At 34.3% G+C, this 7263-nt stretch overlaps 1 long non-coding RNA gene across 1 annotated transcript; it reads right to left on the bottom strand.

The window, feature by feature from the left end:
• Positions 1 to 232: 232 nt before the first annotated feature.
• Positions 233 to 1011, bottom strand: LOC146872372 (uncharacterized). Its single transcript, XR_014983409.1, has 2 exons — positions 904 to 1011; positions 233 to 479 (listed from the first exon to the last, which is right to left on the bottom strand). It is a non-coding gene; the product is annotated as an uncharacterized LOC146872372 (long non-coding RNA).
• Positions 1012 to 7263: the final 6252 nt, after the last annotated feature.

Genomic DNA, 7263 nt, shown 5'->3' with positions numbered 1-7263 from the left:
TAAAAGTTGTTATAGAAACTCTTTAAATCGTTTTTTTAATTATGAGCGTTAAACATTCTTCGAACGTTCTTCAAAGTTTCCTAAACAATTTTTTTCATTCTTTCTTTCTTCTTGACGAATCGATATCAATGAGGTTTTTTCTAAAAAAAAAAAAAATAATATTTTATAAATATAATCATGGAAAATATAAATATATACATATATTTATTTATTTATTTATTTATTTACTAACCGCTAGGACAACAATGGTAGTCATTCGCTTTTGTATTTCATGGTCATAATAAAATAGGCGTAACATCAATGTGCCATCTAACGTTACGTTCTGTTTATTGGAATTTATAGGTCATTAACGATGTATAAAACGAAGGACAGATGCAGATTCCTTGTTACAAAAGCCTCAGCTCATTTCGTTCAAAGAGATATATAATACATTTTCTTATTCTAGTCGGTCCGAAGGTTTTCCAAACGCTTTTTGTCCTCTAATATTGCACATTGCATATGAGATAAGAGAGGACGAATCATTAGCTGGTCGTTACGTTACAAACAAGGTCGTGGGGGAAGGATGGGGTGGGATAGGGGGGTAGGGAATACGCAATATTTCCTTTATTCTTCGTTTACAATGGACTAAAACATTCTTAGACGAAACGTGTATATATATATATATATATATATATATCTCTTTCTAAGAGAATTATCCTGTTTGAACGAGTTCGATACATTGAATCGATGATGCACTTAAGATCGATCGATAGATCGATAATGATATTATATTAACGAAATTAATCGGAAGGATAGAATTATGAGAAATTAATTTACATATCTCGCAAAGACATCACGAAGATTAATCGGGTATTAGAATTTAATAGAACGCGTATAATTTATGTGATTTATGGAAACTACTACCTTTTTTTCTTTCTCTTTTTCTTCTTCTTCTTCTTCGATGGTATCAATCATCATACAGGAAGTGATCTAGGATCTCGATCACGTCATCTACCTCTTTTTCTTTCTCCCTCTCTCTCTCTCTCTCTCTCTCTCTCTCTCTCTCTCTCTCTCTCTCTCTCTCTCTCTCTCTCTCTCTCTCTCTCTCTCTCTCTCTCTTTCTTTCCCCTCTATTGATTGGCGAGCGAAACGTAAATAAAGAAGGCGTTCGTGAAAGATAGCTCCGGGTTTCTCTTTCAGACTACTCTCGCCGAAGGACGACCATCGACCGATTAAGACGCAGCAATTATTGGCCGGAGACCAGTTCCCGCTATTCCAGTTCTACGATGCTTACGTAATCGTGATTGTGAGACCGCATAAATATGCTTTAAATCCGCTATGTCGTTCTCTTTCTATCGCCGATGGACGTTGAATGCATTTAGTTTGTTCGTTTCGAAGAAGGACAACTTTTCATATGAATTTTTATCTTTTAGTTTGCCCTGTCATTTCTTTTCTTTTTTTTTCTTTTTTTTTTTCTTTTTTCTTTTTTCTTTTTTTTTTTTTTTGTAAAGGAAATAGCAACGGTAACTTATGTAATCTCGTTTGCGATTTTAATTAGTATATTCAATAGAGTCCCTGATAATTCTTTCTCTCTTTCTCTCTTTCTCTCTCTCTCTCTCTTTCTCTCTTTCTCCATATGTCTGTCACTTTGTCTCTCTTACTATCATCTTTTACCGGAAGAGGTCGATCGATCGAAGAATCACGAGGTCATCGTGACGTACGCGATATACCGCTATCCTCTCACCAGCGTGAGAGGTGTCCTTCGTTGGCCTTGTAATCTCGCTCGTTACCTCAAGGATAATACGAATTAATAGCTCGTTACGAATGTTCCACATTTCTCTTTCTTTCATCGAGCCAGGCCCCCTAGATCAACTACTAATCTTTGAATCTAATCGTTAGATCGTACTCGTATAATGCGCCTTGTTGCTTTTCGATATAAAGAATCGAGTTTCATTCGAGATCGAGGATTCGTACGAGGAGATATTCAAGGACGTACGCTTTTATCTTACGATACGTCGAATTTTCTTTCCTTTCTTTCTATCTTATTTTTTGTTTCGAAAGCAGAAAGAGAGAGAGAGAGAGAGACTGCAGTAGTGAAATAAAAACGAAAGAAAAATTCTCACACGACTTCGTCCCCGTGGGATCGACTTTATCATCCTCCCCTCCAACCCACGTAACACTTTTATTCGTAGTAAGGGTAAAAGTAAGGAATGGAGGAAATAAAAAAAAAAAAAGAAAAAAAGAAGAAAAAAACAAAAGAGACAAACAAAATAAAATTTACAAGAGGGTGGCCACAATGTCCTGTATCGTATTTCACCGGAATCGACGAGAATGATCCGAGCTCGTAACGTAATGTTCCCTCGTTCGGTGAGAAGCAACAATCAAGATCATAAACCGCAACTTCCTTGAAATACTTGAGCGTTAATTACCGAACGTGATACTTTCTTCTCACTCGAGGTAATATATATATATATATATATATATATATATATATATATATATCGATGTTTAAGGAATGACGTAATGAGGTCAATTATCTTCACATAAAAAATTATTATGTATCACGTAATGATACATTATAATTGTTATATATCCTAAACGTTCGTACATTAGATTCGATATTTTCAAATTTCGATGAAATTTATCGGAATGTTTTTAAAAGGGGAAAAATTGGTATAATTGATCGTCAATAAAGTCGCAGTTCTATTTTATTTTTCATTTTCTTTCCTTTGTCTCTTTTGTTTTCTTTTCTTCTTACTTTCTCGCGTTTCGATATAAGTAACGATATATCTTTGTTACGTTAGTGGTAGAGCGCGTGACCTATTGACGGAGAAACATTACTTTCGATTTCGTTCGTTCGAAAGCTCGAAGAACCCGAAAGTAAGTCAGTTCGGAGGTTGTTAAACGCGTCAACCTTGACTTCTCGTCTAGCGTTACTCCTCTACGTTCTCTGGTGCTCTTTGGTTTTGCTATGGCGACGGCAACGGAGACGGACTTCGCCTTGATCGCCCTTCAAAGATCTTGTTTGACCTCGAAACGGGAATTGAAATGGATGCGAGAGAGAGAGAGAGAGAGAGAGAGAGGGAGAGAGAGAGAGAGAGAGAGAGTGAGAGAGAAAGACTTGAAGCACTACAGAGAGTCATACTATAATCCTGGGCAATCAGTGAACAAACAGACGCGTCGGGAATAAAGGTGAGTCTAATTGATGCAATTCATATTCAAACGAGATCCACGTCCTTGACTGTTCATCGCGTACATAGCTCTACGAAATTGATAACCGTTCACCTAAGCCGACGATCTTCTTACATTTTGATGTTACAAAAAGAATTTCGAGATTCATTCGATCGATATCTTTCAACATTTAACGTTTCGCTTTTCGATAACATAATCTAACGTAGAACGTTCTTTCATGTATAAATGTGAGATCTTTGATCTCGTATTTATAATGGATAAAGTAAACAAACAAGTATACAAATATTTTACGTCGTTGTTTAATTCAAAATAGAAATGGGTTTCCGTTCGAAGTGATGTATTAGAGATAATAGAAGAAGAAAAAGAAAAAAAAAACAAAAATAAAATAAAATAAAAAGAAATAAATAAAGAAGAAAGATATAATGAATGGAAGAATAAAAACAAATTCCGTAAATTCCTTTCCTTCACTTGGAATTGTGAATATCTTCAAAAGTAATTGTAAGAAATATGTTGACGGAAGTATCGAATTGATGAATCGAATTTCTCGATCTTCTGGTCATTCATTCGAAAATGACCGAGCTATTCTTCGACAAGGTGGCGGACGATGAAGACGTCCTTCGCACGTTTCTTCGGTAACAGAGATACGGATACGTAGTGTATGCATATATACGTACATACATGCATATGGTTCGAACACGTGATCAAGATTACACACGCACAAACACACAAACACGCACATATATGAGAGTAGTTTTGACGATCACGCGATCGAACGCGATCATTACTAATTCTTTCTTCTTCTTCTTCTTCTTTTCTTTTTTTCTTTCTTTTTGCCCTTTCCCCCCCCCCTCCCACCCCTTTCTTTTTCTTTTTATTTTGATTACATGTACACGTGTTCGCCCTTTACACGTGCGTCGGTTTATCACAGCTTGATGTTCATCTTCCATTATTTTCCTTTTATATTTTTATTCCGAGATACATACGTACATACATACTTACTTACTTACTTATTTACTTATTTATTTACTCATATATATATATATATATATATATATATATATACATGTGTATACCTGTTTCTCCATGATTACAATAAATTTCGTCAAATGAAATTGATTTGAATCATTAATTGAAATAGAAAATTGGAAGGTATGGAAAATATATATTATTTATAGTATCTAACGATAGGAAGAAAAAAGAGAATGCAAGAAAATCATACAATTAATTAATTGTAATTATTATTCGATTAAATTGATAAATTTTAATCGACAACATCGCTAGAAAATTCTTAAGACATTATAAATTCTGATACATATATATATATACATACATACATACATACATACATACATAGATATGTACATAGATAGTATATACTAAATAAGTAGGTACTCCGATTGCATGCTCGGACTCGATGTCCGAGATATGACGTTAGATGTTCGTCAATAAGATTCACGTGCATCTTATCCACGTGATCTTACTAACCAATTTCGAATATCAATTCCGGAATCTTGATTAAGAAATAACATAACAAGAAATGACATAACATTTCTTAGAAAAATTGAATATTTATTGAATACGCTTAAGTTATTATCGTTGTTCTCATTTATTGTCGATCGTTATTATTTTCTTTTTGTTTAATAAATTTTTTTTTTCTTTTTTCTTTCTTTTACAAATCAATTCTCTTCCTCATTGAGATTATAAATCATTATCAATAGAGAGCAAAACAATTTTTATAATTTCACGCAATGAATCCTTCCACGAAACGATCGTATGATATAGTTTTTTTTTTTTTTTGAGTATTTCTCTATCATAGTTTACAATGAGTATTCGAAACAAAGAGAGGGAGAGTAAGAGAGAGAGAGAGAGGGAGAGTAAGAGAGAGAGAGAGAGGGAGAGTAAGAGAAGGAGATAGACTGTCTTATCAAAGTTGTTATTGTTGTTGTTGTTTTTTTTTTCCACGGTAAAAAAACCGATCGACGATTATTACGTCGTTACCTTTCATATAAAGTTTTACGCTTGTCATCTTTTCTCATTTCTTTTTAATCGTAAAAAGAATAATACGAAGTAGTTACGTTCCTCGTACACTCCGGATTACATAGATACATACAAGGAAGAAGTTCTTCCTCATATCCACTTCTATCACTGTTATCGTTATATGTAACTAAGTAAGTTAGTATGTATTTTAGCTTTAACGTCACCTTTCTCGGTCGTTTATTTACGCCACGCGACCACCGATAACGACTCGATTGTCACTAGCTTGTTTTTTCCATGCGGCCTGGTTCAAGGTCATGAGACAGAGACATAGAGATAGAGATAGAGTTAGACAAATACAGACAGAGAGATAGAGAGAGAGAGAGAGAGAGAGAGGAGAAGGAAGTGGAAGAGAATGACTAGACAACTACGTCCAACCTTGGACTTTGTTCTCATGGATGCGTTCGCGCTTAAACCAACAATTTGAGAACGATTAGCAGTTCTTTGATAAAATGAATATTTTCGTAATTGTTAAGAAATGCTTCGTTTTATATATGTTTCATTCCTGTTTTTCCTTTTTTCTTCGTTCCCCCCCTCGCCCCCCTTTATTTTCTTTTTCTCTCTTTCTATCTTTTTTCCATCGCGTCGTAATCGATGCCACACCGAGAGCGTTGGTTTTCTTTCTTTCTTTCTTTCTTTCTTTTTTTTTTTCCTATTTTATTTCACGCCTATTAGATTTTACAATGAATAAAAATACAGTTAATTAGTTTAACAGACAGTCGTATATTGTGGTGATAGGAATTTTGCGGATGACTTTTTCACGATAACGAACTTGTTTCGATTTGCACGAACGCGTTGTTGAAAGTTACAATATCGGGTTATCGAGTTTTTTTAATCAGGATGCTTATACGAATCGTTTCTATCGTTCATTATTATTTCGATACATTTTATTTATTACGATTTATTTATCTAGAAGTTAACGATAATAGTTGAAGCCCATAATAAATGCGTTTAAAAGATGAATGCTTAACGATATCATGTCAATGTTATATCCAGCAAAATCTCATGCGATACGTATGAATATCGTGAACGTCTTTTTTCTTTTAATATACAAATGACCTCGGTCAAATAATCGGCGATTCGATGACGAACGCGTTGTCAAATATATCATATCAGGCTTGACATTTACTGGAGTGTCTTCTATCTGACAAAAAAAAAAAAAAAAATAATAATAATAAAAAAAAAAACACAAGAAATAATAAAAAGGAAAACAAAAAATCTCACTGTTATATACCTCGTACGTTTCTTTTAGACGACGAATTTTATATCCTTTTTCTTTCTTTCTTTCTTTCTTTCTTTCTTTTTTCTTCTTATCTTTTTGTTGTTATTTATTTTCTTTTTTTTTCTTTTTTTTTTTTTCCTTTGTTTCTTTTCCCTTTTCTCTTCTTGAAACACGCGTGAGAGCAGCAAGTAGACGCTCGGCAAAATGCTCGACTACGAGCTTTTACTGAATGAATAGAAAATTGGACAGTTGAGCTTATCTACGTGTTACCGCTTACACTTTGGACAACTTTAAATACAACCTTGGCCTCTGACCCGTCTCACGAGCATAATCCTGACTACGTAACATACGCTTTTATAACATACGGTCACCTTTTTCTCTCTCTCTCTCTCTCTCTCTTTCTCCCTTTCATCTACCCATCCCACTTGTAGATGATCAAAGAGAGGCCTATCAACGCAAGGAAAAATTGAAAAAAAAAAAAAAAAGGAAAAAAAGAAAAATGGTGACCTCTTAACCGAGCCAATCTCGTCAACAATCTTTTCCAACGAACGAAAGTGCGATTGAACGCGTTAAGCCGAGTTCGAGCTTTTTTCTTTTTTCTTTTTTTTTTTTTCCCCTTAAAGAAGAGAGAATGTAAAAAAAAGCGAATGGATCGAGAAAAACGTCGAGTGGATGAAAGTTAAGCTTAGTGTAAGTAAACGACGGATGTTCTTTCTTTATTAACACAAAGGTTCGTCTTGTTAACTCGATATTTTAACCATCGCGTCGAGAGGATCATTTGGAACATTTTTGGCTAGTCGCTCAAGGCCGTATACGTATGTGTATGTATATATATA

Source organism: Vespa mandarinia, chromosome 20 (assembly GCF_050613455.1).
Source record: "Vespa mandarinia isolate Hongniang chromosome 20, ASM5061345v1, whole genome shotgun sequence".
Lineage (NCBI taxonomy): Eukaryota > Metazoa > Arthropoda > Insecta > Hymenoptera > Vespidae > Vespa > Vespa mandarinia.
This window is presented reverse-complemented; position numbering and strand designations above follow the sequence as displayed.